Below are 23,742 nucleotides of genomic sequence, written 5' to 3'. Positions count from 1 at the left end.
CCTTCCTTTTGAGAATCTCCAATTGATTCTTCTTCGGGATCTCTGTCTCCTTGTTGAAGTGACCTTTTACTTCTTGGGTTTTTCTGATTTCACTCCTTACATCATCTTTTACCTCATATATCAGTTTAAGTCTGATCTTTCTAAATCCCTTCTCTGACATTTCATCCACTGTGATATCACTGGAGCCTGGTCAGGAGGTATTTTGAATTGTTTGAGATGGTTTGCTCCCTTGCTTTTTCATGCTATTTGCATGTCTACCCATTTATCAGTAGAAATCAGAGATGGCAGAGCTTCTACCCTATGGATTTATAGTGTTCCTGAAGGTTTCTAGTACCTCACAATTTAGGGGTAGACAAATAATAACCAGCAATGCAAACAATATTCAGCATTAAACTAAATACTTGGTTCCTATTTTGTCATCTACAATGTTAATTAGCACTATAAACAGAAATGTAACCAGTTGCCCAAAGTTGAGATATTATGTTTAAAAACAGTTTTGCTTTTTCAAAAAGGTGAAGAAGAAGAATGCAGAGGAGATTTAGGATGTAATAAATGAGAGTGAGTATGAGAAAGAGTAAAGAGATAAAGACTGAAAGAAAGAACAATAGAATTTGGCTGTTAGTGAAAGAGGATGAGAATCAAGAGAAATAGACAGGAGAAAAACAATATAAAACAACAACAACAACAACAACAACAAAAACAATGTAAAACAAAACCAAGGTATACTAATCAAAAACCCTTGTTCTCAAAAGACAGAGTCAAAAACAAAAAAACAAAAAAACAAAAAACGAAAAAACAAAACACTACCTACAAGAATTGCTACAAATGAGAAGAGTAAGACATATATGTATATGTACAAATGTTTAGGACCATTCAGCACCCAAATTAAAAAAAAAAAAAAAGGAAAAAGATGTTGGTTTTTTTTGGTACTGGGGATTGACTTAACTTAACCACTGACCCACATCCCTAGCCCTTTTTATTTTTTATTTAGAGGCAGGGTCTCACTAAGTTGCTTAGGAGCTTGCTAAGTTTCTGAGGCTGGCTTTGAACTTGCAATCCTTCTGCCTCAGCCTCCCAAGCTGTTGGAATTGCAGGCATGCACCACTGTGCCCAGCAGAAAAAGGTTTTTGATGGAAGATTAGGAATTGTTTTCATTGAAATGGTCACAAATTGTCTATAATAGTATATGTTGGTTGTCAGGTCCCAGCTGTCTTTGTTTCCATTTTTTTTTTCTTGAGGCATGTACTGTGTGCAATTGTAGTAGTCAGGGGCTGTCAGTTCTTTCTTCTTTTTGTGGAACTAGTCAGGTTGACCATTCTCAGCTTCCAGTCTTGGCAGTAGGAGGTGGGGCAGGTGGGAGGGCGTTGTCTACTCCATTCACAGCAAGTTCCCTGAAAGTGGTTCCTAGAGGCTGAGCTCCTGGAGGTGCAGCTCGACCCTCAGTGCTTTGCAGAATGATGTCTGGTGAAGCTTTTAAATCAGCACAGCTCCAGAGCCTGGCTGCTTCTGATCAATGCTAGGCACCTGTACCAGTGGAATTCCCCTGGGTTTTCCTTGAGTGGTGAAGGAGCCAATCCTTCATCCTCCTCTGACCCCCATTTCCCAGCCTTCTGGGCTCAATCCCAAAGGGTACATTCAGTCCACCTGGTCCCCCAAGTTCCTGGTTGTCCCCATGGAGTCCTGCAGACTGTCGGACTCAAAGAGTGAGAGGCACCCAGGCAGGATCTCTGAGGTCTGAGCGTCTTGAATTCCCCTGGGTGCAACACTTTCCACGCCTGAATTTAACCTGTCACATTCTAGTCACACTCTGGGTCACGTAGTGAGCCTCTGCCAGGACTGGTTTTCAGACCCGGGTGAAATTACAAGGTCTGGGCACCTGGGTTTGGAGGGGCACCTGGGTTTGGAGGGGCACCTGGGTTTGGAGCCACACCTGCCGGCCACCGTAGTGCAGCCGGAAATATGGCAGCTGCCTGGCTCTCAGCGGGCTACTGGGAGGCGCTCAGCGGCCCTCTCACAGGAGGACAAAGTGCAGCTCACCCACTGGATCAGCTCAACAATGTCCCGATCACCGTGCTCTCCGCTTCAAGACACGCCAGGGTGGTAATCCAAAGTGTGGGCTCTCTTGGCGCCCCTTTCCCACCTGCCCATGATGGTGGGTCCACATCAGCGGCTGCGGTGCCCGGGGTGAGTTTTTTCCTTTTTTTTTTTTTTTTTTTTTAAATCTACTTTATTTTATCAACCTTTTGAGCCCCTAGGCAGTGCTGAAAGTCCAGTATTAAATCCCGCAGGGTTCTGTCCTGGTCTCGCCTCAGGGAGCCGCTTACACGGTCGCCTTCTCCACGCCGCCATCTTGGGCCCCGTTGGCCTCTTGACGTCCGTGTCCTGCGGGCGTTTGTGGGTTCGGTGGGGACGTCCCTGTTTCTGATGTGGTGATTTGTGTCCTCTCTCTCTCTTTGTAGTTCCTGTTAGGGTTTGTCAATTTCATCGATTTTTTTCAAAGAACATTTTTTTTTTTTTTTAAATTTTTTTTTTTTTTCTTTCCCTCCTTTGGTTGCTTTTTGATTGCTTTTCCTGGGTTCTGGAGGTGGGTGCTTAGATTATTATTTGAGACTTTTTCTCTTTTCTATGTTTCATTTTGGTACTATAATTTTTTTTTTCTTGGCATAGTTTTAAACTGTGACCACAACCTTGGACAAGTTGTATTTTCATTTTAGTTTAATATAATACATTCTTAAAAAAATTGTTTTAATTAGTTGTACATGACAGTAGAATGCCCTTGGATACATCATATATAATGGAGTATAATTTCTCATTCTTCTGGTTATACATGATGTAGAGTTCAGTATATTTTTTAATTGACCTTGAGAAACTTTTGTCTTTTACTCAGGGGTTATTTAGAACAGTGCTTCTTAGTTTTCAATTGTCTGGATATTTTCCTATTGTAATTATGTTATTGATTCCTAGTTTGGTTCCCTTGTGGTTGGAGAGTACGCTGCATAATTTCAGTTATTTTCACATTTGTTTTTTTAATGGTATGGGATATGGTCTATTTGGTGTATGCTATGTGGGAACATAAATAAAATTCTGCAGTTTTGGCTGAGGTGCTTCATAAATGTTGATCAGATTTTTTTTTTGATATTTGGTTGAATATTTGTGGATATTTGGTTGAATCTTTTTTGTCTTATTTATTTTCTGTCACTTTTTTAAAAAGTTAATCACAGAGAAAGGAGCACTAAGCTCTAACTATAATGATGGATTTTTCTATTTCTTTTTCTATGATACAGGTTTATAAGATTTTACTTTACAAAGTTTGTAGGTCTTTGCTGCATGTATACTTAAGATTGCTTTTTGGGAGGTCCTTTTTGATAAACATGACAATAGAGTGTATTTTAAAAAAATATTTATGTTTTAGTTGGACACAATAGTTTTATTTTGTTTATTTTTATGTGGTGCTCAGGATCGAACCCAGGGCCTTGAATGTGCTAGGCAAACCCTCTACCACTGAGCCACAACCCCAACCCAGTAGAGTGTATTTTGACATATCATACATACATGGAGTATAACTTCCCATTCTTGTGGTTGAACATGATGTGGAGTTTCACTGGTTGTGTATTCACATCTGAACATAGGAAAGTTATGTCCGATTCATTCTACAGTCTTTCTTATTCTCATTCCCTCATCCTTCCCTTCCTTCTCCTTTGTCTAATCCAATGCACTTCTAAACTTCCCCCTAGCTAATTGTGTGTTGGCATCCACATATCAGAGAGAACATTCAACCTTTGGTTTTGGGGGATTGGCTTATTTTGCTTAGCATGATAGTCTCCAGATTCATCCATTTACAGCAAATACCATAATTTCATTCTTCTTTATGGCTTAGCAATATTCCATTGTGTATGTATACTACAGTTTCTTTATCTATTCATCTGTTGAAGGGCACATAGGTTGGTTCCATAGCTTAGCTGTTGTGAATTGAGCTGCAATAGACATTTGATATGGCTGTGTCACTGTAGTATGCTGATTTTAAGTCCTTTGGGTATATACCAAAGAGTGTGATAACTGGGTCACATGGTGTTTCCATTCCAAGTTTTCTGAAGAATCTCCATACTGCTTTCCAGAGTGGTTGCACCAATTTGCAGTCTGTCAACATTGTATGAGTGTGCCCTTTTCCCTACATCCTCACCAACATTTATTGTTACTTGTATTCTTGGTAATTGCCACTGAGATTTACCGATTTACCACTGAGCTACATCTTCAGTCCTTTTTATTTTTTATTTAGGGACAGGATCTTGCTAAGTTGTGAGGCTGGCCTTGAACTTCTGATCTTCCTGTCTCAGCTTACTGATTTGCTAGGATTACAGGCATGCACCCCATGCCCCGTTGAATGCATCTATTTATATAGCTTTCTTTTAGTTATTACTCTTACATTTTAGATGCATAACTTATCATTTTCTATTGATGTAAGCATTTTGTAGAAATGAAAATGTAGAAATATTTTCTCTTTTTATGTTCCTTTATCTTCCTTTAAGTATTTCTTTAAGTATTTCTTCCATATATATTTGGAATCACATTAGATGGTGATATAATTTTTATTTCACCTGTAGAAAATTCAAGAGAAAAAGAAGTTTATTGTACTTACCTATATTTTCCTTATTTTTTAAAAAATATTTTTTAGTGTTGATGGATCTTTATTTTATTCATTTATTTATATGTGGTGCTGAGAATTGAACCCAGTGCCTCACACATGTGAGGCAAGCACTCTACCACTGAGCCACACCCCAGCCCTAATTTTCCTTCTTAATGTTCCAAGATTCCTTCTTTTACCATATCCTTTCTATCTAGATTACATTCTTGAACTATTCTTTTAGAGTAGGTCTGCTTATTATCTTTGTTTTCCTTCATTTGAGATGTCCTGGTTTTCTCTTAATTCCTAAAAGATATTTTCACTGGATACAGGATTAAGGGTTGACATTTTTTTTTTTTTTTTTACAGCACTTGAAAAACATGGCACTTTCTTCTTGTCTATGTGCTTTCTAATGAGAAATCCTCTGTCATTTAAACCTTTCATTCATTTTTCTTTTGGTCTTCATATTTTAGAAATTTGACTATGATGTGTCTTGGTGTGGATATGATTGGGTTTATTGTAGTTGAAGTTTGCTTGTTTTCTTGAGTCACTAGTAGGCTTTTGCCTTTGCCAAGTTTGGGAAGTTTTCTGCCATTTTTTCTTTGATTACTTTTTGCCCTTTACTGTTTCTCTTTTCTTTCTGGTCCTCTGATGACATGAATATTAGATCTCTTGTTATAGTTGTACAAGTGCCCGGAGGTTTATTCCTTTTTCCCCTCATTTAAAAAATTGCTACATAATACATTATGGTGAGGGTTGTTGTTATACATTCTACCTGCACAGAATATATCTGTTTCCTTTTCTTTTTATTTCTTATTTTCTGTTTTCAAGATTGGGTTAGCTTTATTGTTCTATCTTCTAGTTAAAATATTCCCCCTCTCTTCATCCTTCTATTGAGCTCATCCATTTGGTTTTAAAATTTCACTCATTATACTTTTTAGTTTTTAAAATCCACTTAGTTCTTCTTTATGTCCTCTCTTTCTTTGCAGAGACTTTCTGCTTTTTTCATGTGTACATAACTGCTTATTGAAGCATGCTTATGCAGCTGCTTTAGAAACTTTGTCAATTAGTTCTAAAATCTCTTACATCTTGTTGGCATCTATTGCCTTTTTCAGTTTGATATCTTCCTAGTTCTTGGTATGATTTTTTAAAAAATGGGAACCAGGACATTTTAGGCATTCTGATATGAGATTCTGGATATTATTTAAACCTAATGTTTTAGCTTGCTTTTTCTGACATTGTTTCAGTAGAGAAAGGGGCACTGGGGTCAAGCTACTGCTAGGTGAGGGTAGAAATCCAGGGTTTCCAGTCAGCTTCTGAAGACAGGCAAGGGGCCTCTATGGATACCACTGAGAGGGAAGGAAGGGGTGCTTCATGGCTGCTCCTCATGTGCTCCACTGTCACCGTGGGGGTGCCACTTACTACAGTGGGGATGAGGGTCCCACCTCCCTATTTGGTCTTTTCTGACACCCTCCCCCCATTGGAGAGGTTTGGGGGTGGTGAAGCTAACCACCCAAGCCTTGGTGGTGTTTTGAAGGAAGAGACCAGTTTCCCACCTCCTGTGGTGTTTGACTGAAGTACAGCAATTATTTTCTGGAAGTTTCTGTTTTTCTAGGCTGCCTATTTGGGGTCCTTTGGTTAGAGAAATCAGGTGTTGGTTGAGCCTTTGTTTATTTATGCCTGGGGACATTTCTGGGTTCAGCCTTCTTCAGCTCCAAATCTGGGAATATATGGAAAAAAGAAAACCCAGAGACCTTACCACTGCTCTGGTTTGGATTTTGAATGTTTCTCAAAGACCTGTGTTGAAGGCTTGGTCCCCAGGGTGGTGCCATTAGGAGGTGGGGCTAGTGGGATTTCCTAGGTCATTGAAGGTGTACATCAAGGGAATTAGTGGGACTCTAGCCCCTTGCTATTTCTCATCTTTGATTTTTGACCATAAGGTAGATGGATTTTCTCTGCTTTGCACTTCCACCATGATATGTTGCTTAGTAACCAGGTCAATTGATCAGGGACTGTAACCTCCAAAACTGTGACCCAAAATAAACCTTTTGTCTTACTAAGTTAATCATTTCAGGTATTTTGTTACAGATGGAAAGGTGACTAATACCACTATAATGTTATTCCTAGGGTTCTTAGATCCTTACCTGGTCCGCCTTTTTCTCTTTACCTTTTGGCGTCCCTTATTTGTGAGTATACATATTCATTCCAGTGTTTTCAGTTGTAATCAGTAGGGGGAGACGGGAAAAGTGCGTTTGCTCTATTTTTCCAGAAGCAGAAGTGTCTTGCCTTATTTTTACTTTTTTAAAGTGTGTTAGAGTCTGTAAACAAGTCTGGATGGCGCCTGGCATTTTGCCAGAGGGAGTGGTTTGTGAAGTAATGCCAGCGAGCCATTAAGTGTGGAGATTCCTTATTGGTTGACTGCTGTATCTAGTTTATGTTAATTAGGATAAGCTGTGTGGAATGTATATATACTCGTCCTGTCCTACTATAAACGGCTCCCACTCCTGCTGTATCAACGTACACAAGTTGTTCATCACCCCCGGGTTATTTTGCTGCAGCCAGACTGCGGCAAAAGTGTGCATATATATTTTTTAAAATTGTCAAAGTGACAACAGCACGTACTGAAAAATAGTGCTATTATGGAAGCCCAAGATCCCTGAAGAGCTGGGTGCACAATTTGCCAGATCCATTTATTCATTCTCCTTCCCTTGGAGTTAATCCAAGAGGACTATAACCTAATGATGTCTGACAAACAGATGTTACACACTTCCCTAGCTTTGGTAAGCTCTCCTTTATACATGTTTCCACTGACACATATTCTGGCTTCATTTTTGCCACCTTACATACTGGAGAGAAGGCTAAGGACGTAATCAGTCATCTTCTAAAAGCCTTTTCCTCCATGGGCACCCCACGATGCCTCAAAACCGATAATGGTCCCGCATATGTAAGTCAGGCGGTTCAACGGTTTTGCACCCAATGGGAAGTTAATCATAAGACTGAAATCCCTTATAATCCACAGGGACAAGCTATCGTGGAACGAGCCCATCAACATTTAAAAACTTATTTACAAAAAACAAAAGAGGGGGAGATATACCGGAATTGTCAGGGACCACAAGCACTTCTAAGCATAACCCTGTTTACTTTAAATTTTTTACTCACTGACACTGGAGGGCGCACGGCTGCACAACGCCACTTTTCCCCTCCCACTGTACAAGATGCTCAAATAAGGTGGAAAGATTTATCCACCGGAAAGTGGCAACCCCCGGCTCCACTCTTAGCTAGAGTGAGGGGAGCTGTATGTGTTTTTCCCCCAGGAACTGAGAAGCCCATTTGGATCCCGGAGCGCTGCACCAAACCGGTGAATGAAAATTCAAGACAAAATGAAGTTCCCAAGATGGCTGATCCTGCCGCTGTTGTTCTCACCCCTTCAAGTGAGTGCCGAGACACACCTCATGAGCTGGACCCCTCTTGTGGCATTCCTTCTGGACAGGTTTGCTGAAGGAGGGCTTGACCCCCCACCTGGGAATATTCATGAATATCTTTTTGGAGCCCCTTGTGAGTGTAAGGGAGGGCCCCGGCACTCGGCCCCCTCTGGTTATATCCAGAGCATTGATTGTGGGACTAAAGTAGCCTACATGGCGGCTGAACTCAATGAAAACATCGGAGGATTTAAGCAACCAAAATGGGTATGTGTTAATAAGCCCGGACTTGTTGTCCCTAATCCGACTGAGACTCTTGGAAGCTGTCCCGCCACTTGTCATTACACCCCGGCAATGCACATCTCCTGTTATACATCGGCCTCAATTTGTGTTAATAATCAAGGAAAACAGTATTTTGAGGCCATCCTAACTAACACCCGTGGAGAATGGGGGACCACTTATAATTATATTCCTTTTCTTGGTGACCGGGGAGGGGAAGGCATCACGACTCGGTTAACGGAGGCGGGATGTGAGGGCGTCGTGGGTAAACCCTCCTGCTGGCCCATGCAGGCCCCCATTGGAATCTCTGATGGAGGGGGACCCACTGATGCTATCAAACACCTTCAGGTGATTAAGCTTTTAAAGCCAGAGATCCCTAAGCCTACATACCACCCCTTGATATTGCCCAAATCCCAGTTTCCTGATTTAGATGCTAATACATTAGATATCCTAGAAACTACCTTTTCTTTACTTAACAGTTCCAACCCTACCCTTGCTGGTGATTGCTGGCTCTGCATGACGGCAGGTGCAGTCATGCCATTGGCGGTTCCCATCAATTATACCATTGATGATGACAACACATGTCAATCTGGGCTACCCTTTAAGGTGCAGCCTCTAGATGGTTTTATGTCATGCCTTCTAGGCATGATGCAAAATAATACCTATGATGTTGATGTTGGAGTCTCTTCCTTTGGAAACTGCTCATTAGTAAAGAATTACTCCTCACCTACTCCGCCCATTTGTCCCCCTAATGGTACAGTTTTTATGTGTGGTGGAAATTTAGCTTTTCCCAGGCTCCCAGTAAATTGGACTGGTGGTTGCGTTCTGGCATTACTGCTTCCTGATATCACAATTATCTCAGGAGATGAACCCCTACCCATTCCTAGCCTAGACATCTTAGTTAGAAGACACAAGAGAGCTGTTCAGGCCTTACCACTCCTTGTTGGCCTTGGAATAACCGCTGCTGTGGGTACAGGCACGGCAGGATTGGGTACGGCTATACATTCTTACCGCCGCCTATCTCAACAGCTTATAGATGATGTGCAAACCCTGTCGGGAACCATTAAAGACTTACAAGACCAGATAGACTCCCTAGCAGAAGTAGTTCTTCAGAACAGGCGGGGTTTAGACTTGCTTACTGCCAATCAAGGGGGAATTTGTTTAGCCCTTGGGGAGAGGTGCTGTTTTTATGCTAACAAATCTGGCATAGTTCGCACAAAAATTAAACAACTCCAAGAAGACCTAGAAAAAAGGAGGAGGGAATTATTTGAGAACCCTCTCTGGACTGGACTTAATGGATTTTTGCCTTATCTTCTTCCCTTATTGGGACCATTGTTAGGCCTCCTTCTAGTAGTGGCAATAGGACCCTGCATTGTAAATAAGATAGTACAATTCATTAAGGATCAAATTAATATCTTAGCCTCTAAGCCGATACAGGTTCACTATCAACGTTTGAAGATGGATGATCGCCTCTCTGAGATATACTTCAGACCTATCCGAAGATGAGTGTCCTCCTTAAAAGAAGAACTCCTGCCATATCTTTTCTCTATGCATACCTCTCCCTCTTGCCTTCCTGTACTAGGATCTTTGCTGTCTAATCTCTCGGTCCAATCACATCTGCCATTCAGTGGTGATGGTCATGGGTCCCGTGGGTGGAGACGGTTAAGCGTTCACCGCAATAATGTCTTGATAGGTCATAACACCTTGAGCTGATCTTGTAGTACCCAGTGACGGGCAACTTTCACACTTGCTGTGCGACCTAAGACAGGGAATCGGGGCCTTCCCAGAGACGGGTAAGCATCACAAGGGCTGTGAATGACCTAAGACAGGGGCTACTTGATTCCCACTGGCATGCAAAAAACAAAAGAGGGGGACTTGTTGGCAACAGGTCCACCTTGGCCCCTGGAGCCCTACCTCCACTAGTTTGTTCTGCATGCCAGTGTGGCCAGCTCACAAGGCCATGGCGAACTTGCGGTTTTTCTGTTCCTGCTTATCCGTCTGAGACATATGTATTCCACGGGAATGCCTTGACCTTTTCTGGTCTGATGGACTTATTGTTAAGGGAGGTTTCGGTACCTGACAATAATAGATGTTGAAACTAAATTTCTCCCCCCTCCCTCCTGCTTTTGGGTAGTTTTCCACTTCTGCTGCTTGGGGTATAAAAAAAGGTGTGTTAGCAATAAAGATTATTGACTCCTGGATGAAGAACCTTGGTGTCCTGTGTGTCTTTTAACCTCGCCGTCCCTCGCCGGACTCGGCTCCCTTGGCCGGACGCGGCATTTTATATTCAAGTTTTTTTCACAGGTGCTTTGGCTTCCTATATTTGTTAGAGTAATAGTAGATGCTGAAACATATGTCTTAAAACACAAGTTTATGGATTGCTCCAAAAACAGCCCTGGGGAGTGGATAGATTAGGAGAGCATTCATTGATTTAGTCTCATGGAAGCTTCATGAGTTCAACCACTAATCAATGTTGTCTCTTTAGTTATAAATCAATGTAACTCATCTTGTCTTTTGGCCAGATGGAAAGGGTCTGTTAGACCAGGATGCAAGAAAAGACCACTGACTCCAATTAAAATCAAATTAAAGCAAGCTTATTATTTCAACCGGCCGGGCTGCCTCTCCCTCCCAAAACCGCGGGGAACAAGTCAGCAACAGCAGCTTTCCTGCAGCCCAGCTTTATAGCCCAGAAAGTTACACAAAGGGGGGTTACAGATAACAGAACTCTGACAATCATCACACCAATGGTAGTTTACATTTTTTGCTGGCCCCAACATCAGAATTTGTGAGGACCATTAGAGCCTCAGAGAGGGTCGTTATCTGGCCAGGGAAGGCCAATATTTATGAGGTGTCACTAAAGTTTCAGAGAGGGCTCCTATCTGGTCAGAGAGCCAGGCATGGGTGAGTTCAAGACATGGGCAGGCATTCCAAGCAGGTTCAGAATTTGCAGTAATTTATAGTAAAGTCAAAATTATCTTTTCATAGCTTTGTGGCGAGGTGGCTCCCAGTTTTAAGACAAGATCAGGTTGGGTCTATCAGGTCAGGAGTATGGACAAGAGTCCAGGGGAGAGTTTGTGAGCAAGGCCTGGAAGTGGCACTTGTCCCATCAATTGTATGCTATTGGCCAGAATTTGGTCACGTGGACACACTTCACTGTGAGGAATTCTGGGAAGTATAGTTTGCTTAGGAGCCCATCATGAAGGAAAAAAAAAAACAATTTTAGTTGATAACCACCAGTCTCTGTTACTCTTATATGGTGAAATTTACAGCTTTTAAAAAATAGTTTACAGATAGGTTGATTTTAAAGGCTGAAAGTATATATCTAGTATTTACCTAAAGATTCATTCTGGTCAGGATTCTGGTACAGAACCTAACCCACTCGACCTGGTCTGAGTAAGAAGTTATTATGGTCTAATAATGTTGTGTCACTCCCACAGTTATGTGTGGAAGCCTAATTCCCCCCAATAATGGGATTAGGTGGCACAGACTATAAGGTGGTTAGGTCATGAGGGTGGAGTCTCAGCAATGAGATTAGTGCCTTTATAACTGAGGTCCTGGAGAGCTGCCTTGCCACTTTGCCTTGTCAGGACACAGGAAGAAAGTGCCATCTATGAACCAGAAAGCAAGACCTCACCAGACACACCAAATCTGGTATTGTCTTGGTCTTTGACTGTCCAGCTTCCAAAACTCTGAGAAATATATTTCTGTTGTGGTATTTTGTTATAGTTCCCAGTGGACTAAGGCAGAGGATTTTTTTTTTTTTTATCATTGTTGGAGATTGAACCTAGGACCTCATGCATGCTAGGCAAGAGCTCTACCACACAGCTACACCCCAGCCCCAAGACAGAGAAATTTATTAAATGGATTTAAACATTATCTAGAGGACTGAAAAAAATTGAGGGGCTAGGGTTGTGGCTCAGCGGTAGATTGCTCGCCGAGCATGTGCCAGGCCCTGGGTTTGATCCTCAGCACCACATAAAAATAAATAAATAAAACAAAGGTATTGGCTCCAACTACAACTAAAAAAATATTTAAAAAAAATAGACCCTAAATTGAGATTTTAGGAACCCCTTCAGAAATAGTCCCCGTGAGATCTGTGACTCCTCCACAGTCAGGAAGCTGCCATCTCTAGAACCATACTGGCCAGCTCTCTTGATGAAGAAATCACCACTGCTGCAGGCTCTGGAACCATGCAGACCAGAAGAGTGAATGCCCCAGGCCCCGTCTCAGCACCCTAAAGTGTTGGCTAGACTCTCGGCCCTCTGTTACTGTGGCCACAGGAAAATCAGCACATCCATAGCTGTGCACGTCAGCAGGAAACAGCACAAGCAGTAAAAACCCACCCCTACCCTTGTCTCGCTTCAATCTTCAGAAACCTTGAGTGCATTGGATTAATATAACACAGATCAAATCTAAAACTCCAGCTTCAAAGGAATCTGAGAAATTTGGTTCTTAATTTTTTAGCCTCTGCCACTCAGGAAGGCACAGGAAAATGACAGTGCATGAAGTGTCAATCCACAGTACCCATCAGACTCTATCCCTTTGATAATTATGTTCTTTAACTTTTATTCAAATGGACAAAGAATTGAAAGCCATAACAACATTCTCCTTTTCATATAATGCAATCATCTGTATAAAAAATATTCACTGTCTTCCCTCAAATTGATGAGCTATCAGAAGTCCCATTAGTTATCATAAACATCACTTGGAGATGAGCCCTCCTTCTCTGGCTCCACTGCAATTCCCTTTTGATACATTGTAGTACATGGATTAAATGAAAAATTTAACTACCAAAATACATTCTATAAAAAAATAGGAGGAAAACAGGAAATTAGTATTTTAATATAATAGAGTAAGAAAGAGAATGCAGTTCACTATTATATTCCTTTCTTTTCTTATAAATGGTTCTAAGGTTGTATTTATTACTTGGGTATTTACCCAATGAAACAACACAAAACTTTATTGCTGAGGGTTGTGAGTTTTGTCTCTCTTTAGTCACCATAGGTTCCATTCATTTTTCTACCAGACGTGGTAATATTTGGGGACACTTTTAAGGATACATTTTTTTGTTGTTTGTTTTGTGATGCTGGGGATCAAGTGTTCTACCATACCACAGAGATACATCCCCAGACTTTTTTCATTTTAAAATTTATTTTGAGACAGAGTCTCTAAAGTTGCTTAGGCTGGCCTGTAACCTGTGATCCCCTGCCTCAGCCTCCTGATTAGCTACAATTACCATATACACCACCACACCCCCTAAAAAATCCTTTGAGTTATTTTTTTCCTCATATTTTAATTGTTTCATTATAACTATGCATATTGGTAGGGTTCATTGTTACGTATTTGTATATGCACTCAATATAACAATATAATTTGGCCAACATGATCCGTCAGTATTTTCTCTTTGCCTCTCAACTTCCCTTCGCCTGGTCCCTTTCCTTTAGTATACTGATCTTCCTTTGATGTTCATGATATTTTCCCTGCTCCTTCTTTTAATTTTTCCTCTCTAGCTTCCAAATATGAGAGAAAACATGTGACCTTTGACTTTCTGAGGTAGGCTTATTTCACTTAACATAATGTTCTCAAGTTCCATCATTTTCTGCAAATGACATAATTTCATTCTTCTTTATGGCTGAATATCTATATCTATATATCACATTTTCTTTATATATTAGTCTATTAATAGACACCTGGACTGGTTGGCTATTGTGAATTGTGCTGCTCTAAACATGGGTATGTATGCAGGTATTGTTGTAGTGTGCCTACATTAATTCTTTAGGATAAATGCCAAAGAGTGGTAAAGCTGGGTCATATGGTGATTTTATTCCTACTCTTTTGAAGAACTTCCATGATGTTTTCCATAGTTGTTATACTAATTTATACAATAAATTAGTATACATAGTTGTTATACTAATTTATACAGTCCCACCAACAGTGTAAAAAATCTTCCTTTTTATCCTTATGCCCTTCAGTATTTATCATTGTATATATTCTTGTTTAAAAACTTTTAGCTATATATGGATGCAATACCTTCATTTTATTTATTTATGTGGTGCTGAGGCTCATGCCCCACACATGTGAGACAAGCGCTCCACCATTGAGCTATATCCCCAGCCATCATTGTGTGTATTCTTGATGGCTGTGATTCTAACTGGAGTGACAAAATCTCAGACTATTTTTGATTTTCGTTTACCATTTTCATATATTTGTAGGCCATTTGTAGTTGTTCTTTTGAGAAGTGTCTGTTTAATTTATTTTCTCATTTATTAATTGGGTTATTTAAAAATTTTTGGTGTTAAGTTTTATGAGTTCTTTATATATTCTGGATAATAATCCTGTCAGAAGAGTAGCTAGCCAACATTTTTCTTTAATTATGTAGGTAGTTTCTTCACATTTTAAATTATTTCCTTTGCTGCACAGAAATTTTTAAATTTAATGCCATCTGATTTTGTTAACTATTGGCATTATTTCCTGATCTTTAGAGGTTTTATTGAGAAAGTCATTGCCTGTGCCTATACTTTAGAGTGTTCACCCTACGTTTTCTTCTAGGAATTGCATAGTTTCTACTCTAATTCCTAGGTTTTTGATTCATTTTTGAGTTGAATTTTATGTAGGGGAATGATAAGGATCTAATCTGATTATTCCATATATGGATAACCAGTTTTTCTAGTACCATTTGTTAAAAAGGCTGTCTTTTCTCAAGTGTAGGTTTTTGGATGAAGAATCAGATGACTGTATCTGTGTGGGTTTGTCTCTGTTTCATTGGTATATACATCTACTTTTACATCAATACCCATGCTGTTTTTAGCTCTGTAGTATAATTTGAAATCAGGTATTTTGATGCATTTTATTTTTTCTTACAATTATGTTTTATTTTATTTTTTTATAATTGCTTTGCCTAGACTGGGTCTTTTATTTATTATTTCAAACAAATTTTAGAACTATTTTTTTCTCCTAGTTTTGTGAAGAATGTCATTGGTATTTTGATGGGGAGTGCATTGAATCTGTATAATACTTTCATAGTATGGTCATTTAACAGTATTAAGTCTGCCTATCCATGAACATAGGAGGTCTTTCCATCTTCTAAGGTCTTCTTCAACTTCTTTCTTCAGTGTATTATAATTTTAATAATAAAGGCCTTTCACCTACTTGGTTAGACTTATTCCAAGGTATTTTATTTCGTTTTTTAGACTATTGTGAATAGAATTGTTTTTCTGATTTCTTTCTCAGCAGATTCATTAATGGTGTATAGGAAAGCTATTGATTTTTATATGTTGATTTTGTAACCTGCTACTTTCCCAAATTTGTTTTTTTAGCTCTAGCAGTCTTTTGGTAAAGTTTTTGGATTCTCTTAAGTATAGGATGATATCATCTGCAAACAGTGAAAATTTGACTTCTTCCTTTCATATTTTTATCATTTTCCCCTTTCTCTTGCCTAATTGCTCTGGCTAGAATTTCTAGTACTATACTGAATAGATGTGGTGAGAGTGGATATTCTTTTTTTTAATATTTATTTTTTAGTTATAGTTGGACACAATACCTTTATTTCACTTATTTATTTTTATGTGGTGCTGAGAATTGAATCCAGGGTCTCGCATGTGTGAGGTGAGCGCTCTACTGCTGAGCCACAACCAGCCCCACCCCCACCCCCCAGAGAGGAAATTCTTGATTTGTTCTAGATTTTAAGGAAAATGCTTTTAATTTCTCCCCATTCACTATGATGTTGGCTATACTTGTACTTTTTTTGGAATTGATTTGTTGTTCTTTTTCCAGGACCTTGATATATATCATTAGATTGTTTATTTGGGATCTTTCTTATTTTCTTATGTAGGCACTCGTAACTATAAACTTTCCTCTTAGAACTGCCTTCATAGTGTCCCAGAAGTTTTGATATGTTTTATCACTATTTTCATTGAGTCTAAGAAGTTTTCATTTCTTCCTTGGTTTCTTCTAACACCATTCATCATTCAAAAGTGTATTGTTCAGTGTCCATGTGTTTGTATAGTTTTTATTGGGTTTTGTTGTGTTGATTTTGAATTTTATACCATTATGATCTTATGAGATGCAAGCAATTATATCATCTTTTTTTTTTTTTATATTTGTGATGTTGCTTTGTGACCTAAAATATATCTACTGTGGAGAAGGTTCCATAAGCTGCTAAGAATAAAATATATTCAGCTGTTTTTGGATGAAATAATCTATAGATGTTCAGTAGGTCCATTTGATTTATAATATTTTTTAGGTCTAAAGAGTCTTTACCAAGTTTATATCTGGATGACTTATCTAATAGTGAGAAAGGTGTGTTGAAATTGCCTAGTATTATTGTACTGGGGTCTACCTGAGGCTTTAATTTGAGTAGTATCTCTTTTATGTAATTAGTTGCACCTACATTTGGAGCATAAATGTTGGATTGTTCCCTTTATCAGTATGAAGTGATTTTCTTGTCTCTTCAGATTAATTTTGGTTTGAAATCTGCTTTGTCAGATGTGAGAGTAGCTATTCCTGCTTGTTTTGGGGCTCCATTCACATTGTATACCAATTTCCATTTTTTCATTTTTAGCCTGTGACTCTTTACCTGTAAGGAGCACCTCTTGCAATCAACATATAGTTGGGCCTTGTTTTCTAATACATTCTGCCAACCCACGTATTTTATTTGGAGAATTAAGGCTGTTTACATTCAGTGTTATTACAGACAGATGTTTATTAACTCCTGCCATTATAATTTATTTATAATGTTTAATTTAGTCCTGTTTCTCATTTGCTTAGCTACTCTTCAAATGAGATTTATTCATTTGTGAACTCTGGGGTTCAAAAATTTTGATTTTGATTTTTTTCTGGGTGGAGTATTTTGTTAAGTAAGTTCTGAAGTGCTAGTTTAGTTGTCATAAATTCTTTTAGTTTCTGTTTATCTTGGAAGGTTTTAATTTCCCCTTTGATTTTTGAATGGTAGTTTTACTGGACACAGAAGTCTTGGTTGATAGTTCAGGACTTAGAGCACACCATTCCCAGCCTTTCTGCCTTTTAGAGTTTGTGCTGTGAAATTGAAAGTGATTCTGATACACTTGCCTCTAAATGTGACCCAATGTTTTTCTCTTTAGGCTTTTAAAATTCTATCCTTGTTCTCTATTAAATTATTTTCACAGATAGAAACAGTGTTGAGAGGGATGGTGTAAGGGTAAATCAAGTGTTTAGAAAGCCCATAGATGCCACTCCTGGCAGAACTACAATAATAAGAGAAGACAAATTAATAAAAGTGTTCATTCCAGGAGGGTCAAATTGCTTCCCCCTTGTATTAGTAAGTTTGTATCACTGTGATCAAAATATCCAACAAGAACAACTAAGAGGAATAAAAGTTTATTTAGGGCTCATGGTTTTAGAGTTCATTCCATGGTTGGTCAAGTCCATTGCTCTGGGCCTGAGTGAGGTAGAACATTATGGTAGAAGGCATAGCAGAGAAAAGCTTCACTTCTCATGGTGTCCTCCATCCAATGGAAGGAGGAAGGGAAGGATGGAGAGAGGGAAGGGAAGAGAGAGAGAGAGAAGGGGGAAGAAGCCAGGGGGACAAGACATAATCTCCAAGGGCATACCCCCAGTGATCCACTCTCTCCAGCCATGTCCTACCTGCCTACAGTTACCATCAAGTACAATAGTCCTCTCAAATTATTAATCCATCAAATGGATTAATCAACTAGTTAATGACTCAGCCAGCCATGGATTAAACCTCTAAAACTATGAGCCCAAAATAAACATTTCCTCCTATAAGTTGTTTTTGTTGGGTTTGGTCACAGCAACACAAAGTTGATTAACATAAGAGGGGAAGTAATATATTATTGCTGGAATAATCTTTTAGTTATTCCTCCCTTGAATACCAATACAGAAGCTTTTGGGGGACACCTCATATCCAAACCATGGCATCCTGCCCCTGATGTCCAAAAGCTCCTGTCCATCTCACAATGTTAAATGCATTTAGTTCATCTCCAACAGTCCTTGAAGTCTTAACAGTTCCAACATTGCCTAAAAGTCCACTTCTAGTCTCCTCTGAGAGTGAAGGCAAACTCTTAGCTGTGAATCCCCGTAAAAATCAAAAGATATGTATGATATATCTAATATATAGTGGTACAGGGTAAACATTCCTATTCCAAATAGGAGGGATGGGGGCATAAAAGAAGGAATGGAACCAAAACATTGGGTCCTGTTGCTCCATGTCCAGATCTGGGGTGCATGACAGAATTATGTAACTTCCATGAGGCTTGGGAAGCCCCACCCTGTTATCTGTTTTGGCCCACATAGCCTCTCTCTTAGTCTGGCTCTATCCCCAGCTCAAAGCTTTCATTGGCAGGAGTTCCCTGTTACTGGCATCTCTTAATCTGGAGGGAGGGCAGTGAGGGGTTCTCCATTCCAGCTTCTGCTTCCGCCTTTGCCTTCACATCTTCACATACCACCCCATCAGGGAGTGCATTCAGGGATTCTAACCCTGCTATACTTTTCCTGATCTTTCAGGCCTTCCTTTGAAATCTCAGTGGAGACTTCCATGATCCCTTAGCTTCAGCATCCTGAGTTTCTGCAGAACCAGCACCGTTGGATGACAGCAAGATTTACTGCCAGTTTGAGCAGTAGCTGGGCCCTCTTGGACCCTTATCCATGGCTTCAGTGGCCTCTGAGTGCCTGGGCACCTGAGCATGGGGAAATGAATCCTTGGGATACTGTTTTCTAGGCACCCCTGGGAGAGCAGTGTACCCCCAAGGTCTCTCAAGTGAGTTTTCACTTCTACACCCTTGAGCCTGCCATGGGCTTGGTCTTGATGATTTCTGATAGGCCCTCAAGTCATCTTTCCTACCGTCTATGAAAAGGATTTAGCTTCTCTTTGTGGTAGTAATCTATTCAATAACCACAACTTCCTGACACTAGTTTTATGATTTTCTGGCCAAATTGTAAAATTTTCAAATCTTTCTCCTCTGTTTTCTGCTTTCAATTATCACAGTAAACCTGGCTAACGCTCGGCAGCAATATCCATACTACCATCTGAGTGCTGTGCTGCCTTGAAATTTTCTCTGCCAGATTAATTACTCCATCACTTTTAAATTTGGCCTCATTCACTCTCAGGACATGAGCAAAATATAGAAAAGCACTTTGCTGGAATGTAACACGTGACCTCTAGTTCAATACCCAATTGAGTCCTTGTTTCCTTCTGAAAACTCATGAGAATAGTCTCTACTGTCCACATTCCTATTAGCATTCTGGTCCTCTGAGCTCTATCAGAATCACCTTGTATTAGTCAGCATTCTCTAGAGGAACAGAATCACAGGAAGTAAAATTATAAAAAGGGGATTTATTAGGTTTGGTTTACATGACCAGAAGCTGGATAGTCCACAATGGCCATCTGCAGGCTGGAGAACTGGAAGAACCAGTAGCTGTGCAGTCCAAGAGGCTGAAGCCCGAGAACAAGAGGGATCAAAGGTGCTACCCTAGTCTGAGACCAAAGGCTCTGGGAGAATCACTGACAGAGTCTGCTTTGGAAGACTGAAGAAGCGAGAGTCTGATATCCACAGACGATCACAGTAGCAATCAAAAACCTATTCAAGAAGAATCAAGCCTGCATCTGCTGCTGCTTCCTTATTCTTCCAACTTTTATTCTATCCAAGCCATCATCCTGTTGGTCATTGCTGCCCATGCTTAGGGAAGGTCTCCATTTCAGTTGGCTATCCCACATGCCAATCATTCCTAGACACACTGACATACCCTTGGCATCTAGACACACTGACATAATCCTTGGCATCTCTTAATCCAATCATGTTGACAATTCAAATTAACCATTACAAATCTTTTAAGTGCTGTTTACAACATCCTAAGGCTTCTCCAGCCTGCCTCTCCAAATTTCTCCAAACTTCTCCTGTAAACCAGTTTCAAAGTCTTCTGAACCATATAGTCAGGTATGATCACAGCAACAATCCCACTTCTTAGTATCAACTTTTGTGTTAGTCAGCTGCACATTACTGTGACCAAAATATCCAACAAGAACAACTTAGAGGAGTACAAGTTTATTTTGGGTTCATGGTTTCAGAGGTTCAGTATATAGTTGTTCAGCTCCATTGCTCTGGTGGAAGGCATGGCAGAGGAAATTTGCACTGGTCAGAGCAGCCAGGAAGGAGAGAAGGAGAGAAAGTCAAAAGGGGGGGGAAGAGATAGATATTGATTTGAATTAATCAAATGAATTAATTCACTCATTAAATGACGGCTGTCAAAATCTAATAATTTCACCTCTGAACATTAACACAAGTGCTTTTGGATGACACCTCATATCCAACCATTATACCCCCTTCATGATGCATGGCATCTAATAGGGTGGAACAGTTATTCTGAGTGCTCAGTGTTGGCTTCTGCTGTTGGCACTCAGCAGTGGTGGAAGTAGGATCAAGTTTTTTGATGGGAAATCCAAGTCTCTATGACCTCCATCCCTGCTCTCATGGCCCCATTATTTATGAGCCCATTGGGAAAATACTGTGGCTGGATAAATAGTCCAACTGATATCCATGGAATAATTCATCTCATTGACCTGATTATCTGTCTCTCCTTCATTTGGTATATGTGGTAAGCATAATAATGGTCATCCCACAGATGTCCATGACTTAATCTTTGAGACCTGTGATTGGATTTCCTTACATAGAACAAGTGACTTTGCAGTGTAGTTAAGGATCTTGAGATAGGAAGATTGTCCTGGATTCATTCAGGGGATCCCCGTATAGACACTAGCATCCTCATGCAAGGGAGGGAGGAGAGAGTCAGAGAAGGAATGTGATGTTTGAAGCAGAGGTCAGAGTGATGTGATCGCTGACTTTGAAGATGAAAGGAGACCATGATTCTAAAAGCTGAAAAGGGTAAGAGCATGAATTCTCTGATGGTCTCCAAAAAGGAATGCAGTCTTCGACTGGCACCTTGATTTTAGTTCAGTGTGACCCATTTCAGACTTTTGACCTCTAGAATTGAACTTCTTAAATCTGCACATTCATATCTTTTAACAAATTTGGGGGAGAGGTTGGTGTATCATTTTTATTTCATTTTCCTGTTACATTTTTAATTTCTTCTCCTTTGGGAACCCCAGTAGTATATGTCAGACCTTTCAAAAAATTGTTCCATGTGTCCTTGAAGCTCATAATTTTTTCCTGTCTTTCCCCTTTACTCTTCATCTTGTTCGATTTCCTCAAATTCACTGATACTTTACTCCATCATCTCATTCTACAAATAAGCCATATAGTGAACTTTAAAAAATTTCAGATACTAAACTTTTCAGATATACATTTTTTTTGTTTCTCTGCTATATTGCTGATCTTTATATTTATTTGGAGCAGATTTTCATTGATCCATTTGAGCATCCTTATAATGAATACCTTTGAGTGCTTGCCTGATAATTCCAACGTCTGGTTCTTCTCTGGATAAACCTCCAGTTAATTTTCTTTTCCTTTGAGAATGGGTCTTTTTTTCTGGTTCTTTGTACATCAATTAATTTTGAATTGTATCCCAGATGTTTTGGACACTATGTTGTGGAGGCTCTGGATTTTGATATATTGTTCCAAATGGTATTGATGTTTCATTTTTATCAAGCAATTAACTTGCAAGAGTCATACTTACACTCTGCCTTGCCTGTGGAGAGTGGCAATTCAGAGATCCATTCAGACTGCCTCCAAGCTGCCCTGCACATATTTCAGGGGAACCAGAAACTTAGGCAGTCTATGCACAGATTTGGGTTTCTTTCTCCCTTTTCCACTTTTTCTTCCTCTTTCTTCTCTCTTTCTCTGTATGTGTGTCGTCTACATTCTTTGGCAGTCCTGGTTTCCCTGATCTCTTGCCTTTGGTTCTTTCAGTGAGAATAATGATATGCTTCTCCATTGGAGCTGCTGCTGCTCAGGACCACCATGACAGTGCTGCCACACCCAGAGCAGTCAGGAGACAGGAAGCTCGACCCGTCTGCCCCTGTCTGCAGCCTTCATTCACTCTTCAGAGCCTCCAGGTAGTGGTTGACTTTTTATTTATTAATTTTGAATTGTATCCCAGATGTTTTGGACACTATTAAAAAAATTAAAATTTTTTTCACCAAAGTTTTTAACTGTCATTTATAGAAGGATTGGGTTGTTAAATGCTTTACTCTTTCATACTAGAAGCAGAAATGATGATGTTTTATTTTTAATGTGCTCATTCATGATTGCTAATTTTTCAGATTTTGGCATGTATATGCACATTTGGGATTAATATAAAATATTGTGTGCATATTTACCACCAGGTTTTGATACAATATTAAAATATATGCTTCATAATAACAACTGGAAAAAATTCCTTCTTTTCCTGAGGCTCTGATAGTAGGATCACTTGCTCTTTAAAACTTGGTTATAATGTCTCTGTTACACACTCTAGGCTGTCACTATTTTTAAGAGGTAGTGCTATTGTACTACTTTATTTATTTGGAAATCATTTTATTTTGATTTTCTATCACTTGTGAGATAAATTATGGTAACTTAAGAATTCCTCAAAAATTATTCATTTCTCTTAGGCTTAAAATCTACTTGCACAGATTTTTGCAAATAACTTCTTATATTAAAATTGTTTATGAAGCTCTTTCATCTTCATTATTTTCTAGACCTTTCTTTTGTAGAAAAGCTTTAAAACTTTTTCATTAGTGCATTATAATTATTCATAATAGTGGGATTCATTGTTTCATATTCATATATGTATACAACATAATCTCCTTGATCTCATTTGTGGGAAGGTTTTTAACAATAAGTTCATTTAGTTTACCAAATGTAGTTCTGTCAGTATAAATATTATTTATTACTTCTTGTTGAGATTTGGTAGTTTATATCTTTAAAAGATTGTCCATTATATCTATGTTGTTCAATTTATTGACATTAATATTGTTCCCAATATTTCTGTGTTTTCCTTTTAATATCCATAGAAGCCTTAGTCATATGATTTCTCATTTGACTAATTTATGTAATTTATGTCATCTCTATTTCTTATTTCATCTCAATTTAACTAAAGCTTTATCAAAATTTTACTTTCAAAAGAGCCACTTTTCAGCTTCATGATTTACTTGATTGCTTTTCTGATTTCTATTTCATTATATTCTCCATTATTATCTTTATTCTTCTTACATTTGGTTGACTTTACTTTTCTGGCTTCTTCCCTTTTTTTTTAAAAAATCACTTTATTTATTTATTTATTTATTTACTTTTATGTGGTGCTGAAGAACGAACCCAGGGCCTTGCATGTGTGAGGCAAGGGCTCTACTGCTGAGCCATAACCCGATCCTGTACTCTTCTGGCTTCTTAAAGTGGAATATTAGGTCATTGATTTGAGACCTGTTCCCTTTACCAATGTAGGCATTTCATGCTACAGATTATCCATAAGTAATGCTTTAATATATCCATAGAT

At 39.2% G+C, this 23,742-nt stretch overlaps 1 long non-coding RNA gene across 1 annotated transcript in view; it reads left to right on the top strand.

Annotated features, from left to right (window-relative positions):
- The first annotated feature begins 1,817 nt into the window (after window positions 1–1,817).
- LOC124089520 (uncharacterized) overlaps window positions 1,818–23,742 on the top strand; it is an 80,859-nt gene continuing 58,934 nt past the window's right edge. Inside the window, exons 1-2 of the long non-coding RNA XR_006850766.2 lie at window positions 1,818–2,184; window positions 22,179–22,324. This is a non-coding gene — a long non-coding RNA (uncharacterized LOC124089520). The remainder of the gene's footprint in view (window positions 2,185–22,178; window positions 22,325–23,742) is intronic.

The sequence above is a fragment of the Marmota monax genome, unplaced genomic scaffold, assembly GCF_021218885.2.
Source record: "Marmota monax isolate L192 unplaced genomic scaffold, Marmota_monax_Labrador192_F-V1.1 WCK01_AAM20220418_F8-fsc00041, whole genome shotgun sequence".
In the NCBI taxonomy this organism is placed as follows: domain Eukaryota; kingdom Metazoa; phylum Chordata; class Mammalia; order Rodentia; family Sciuridae; genus Marmota; species Marmota monax.
The sequence above is the reverse complement of the archived record's forward strand: the minus strand, read 5'-3'. Positions and strand labels throughout refer to the sequence as shown.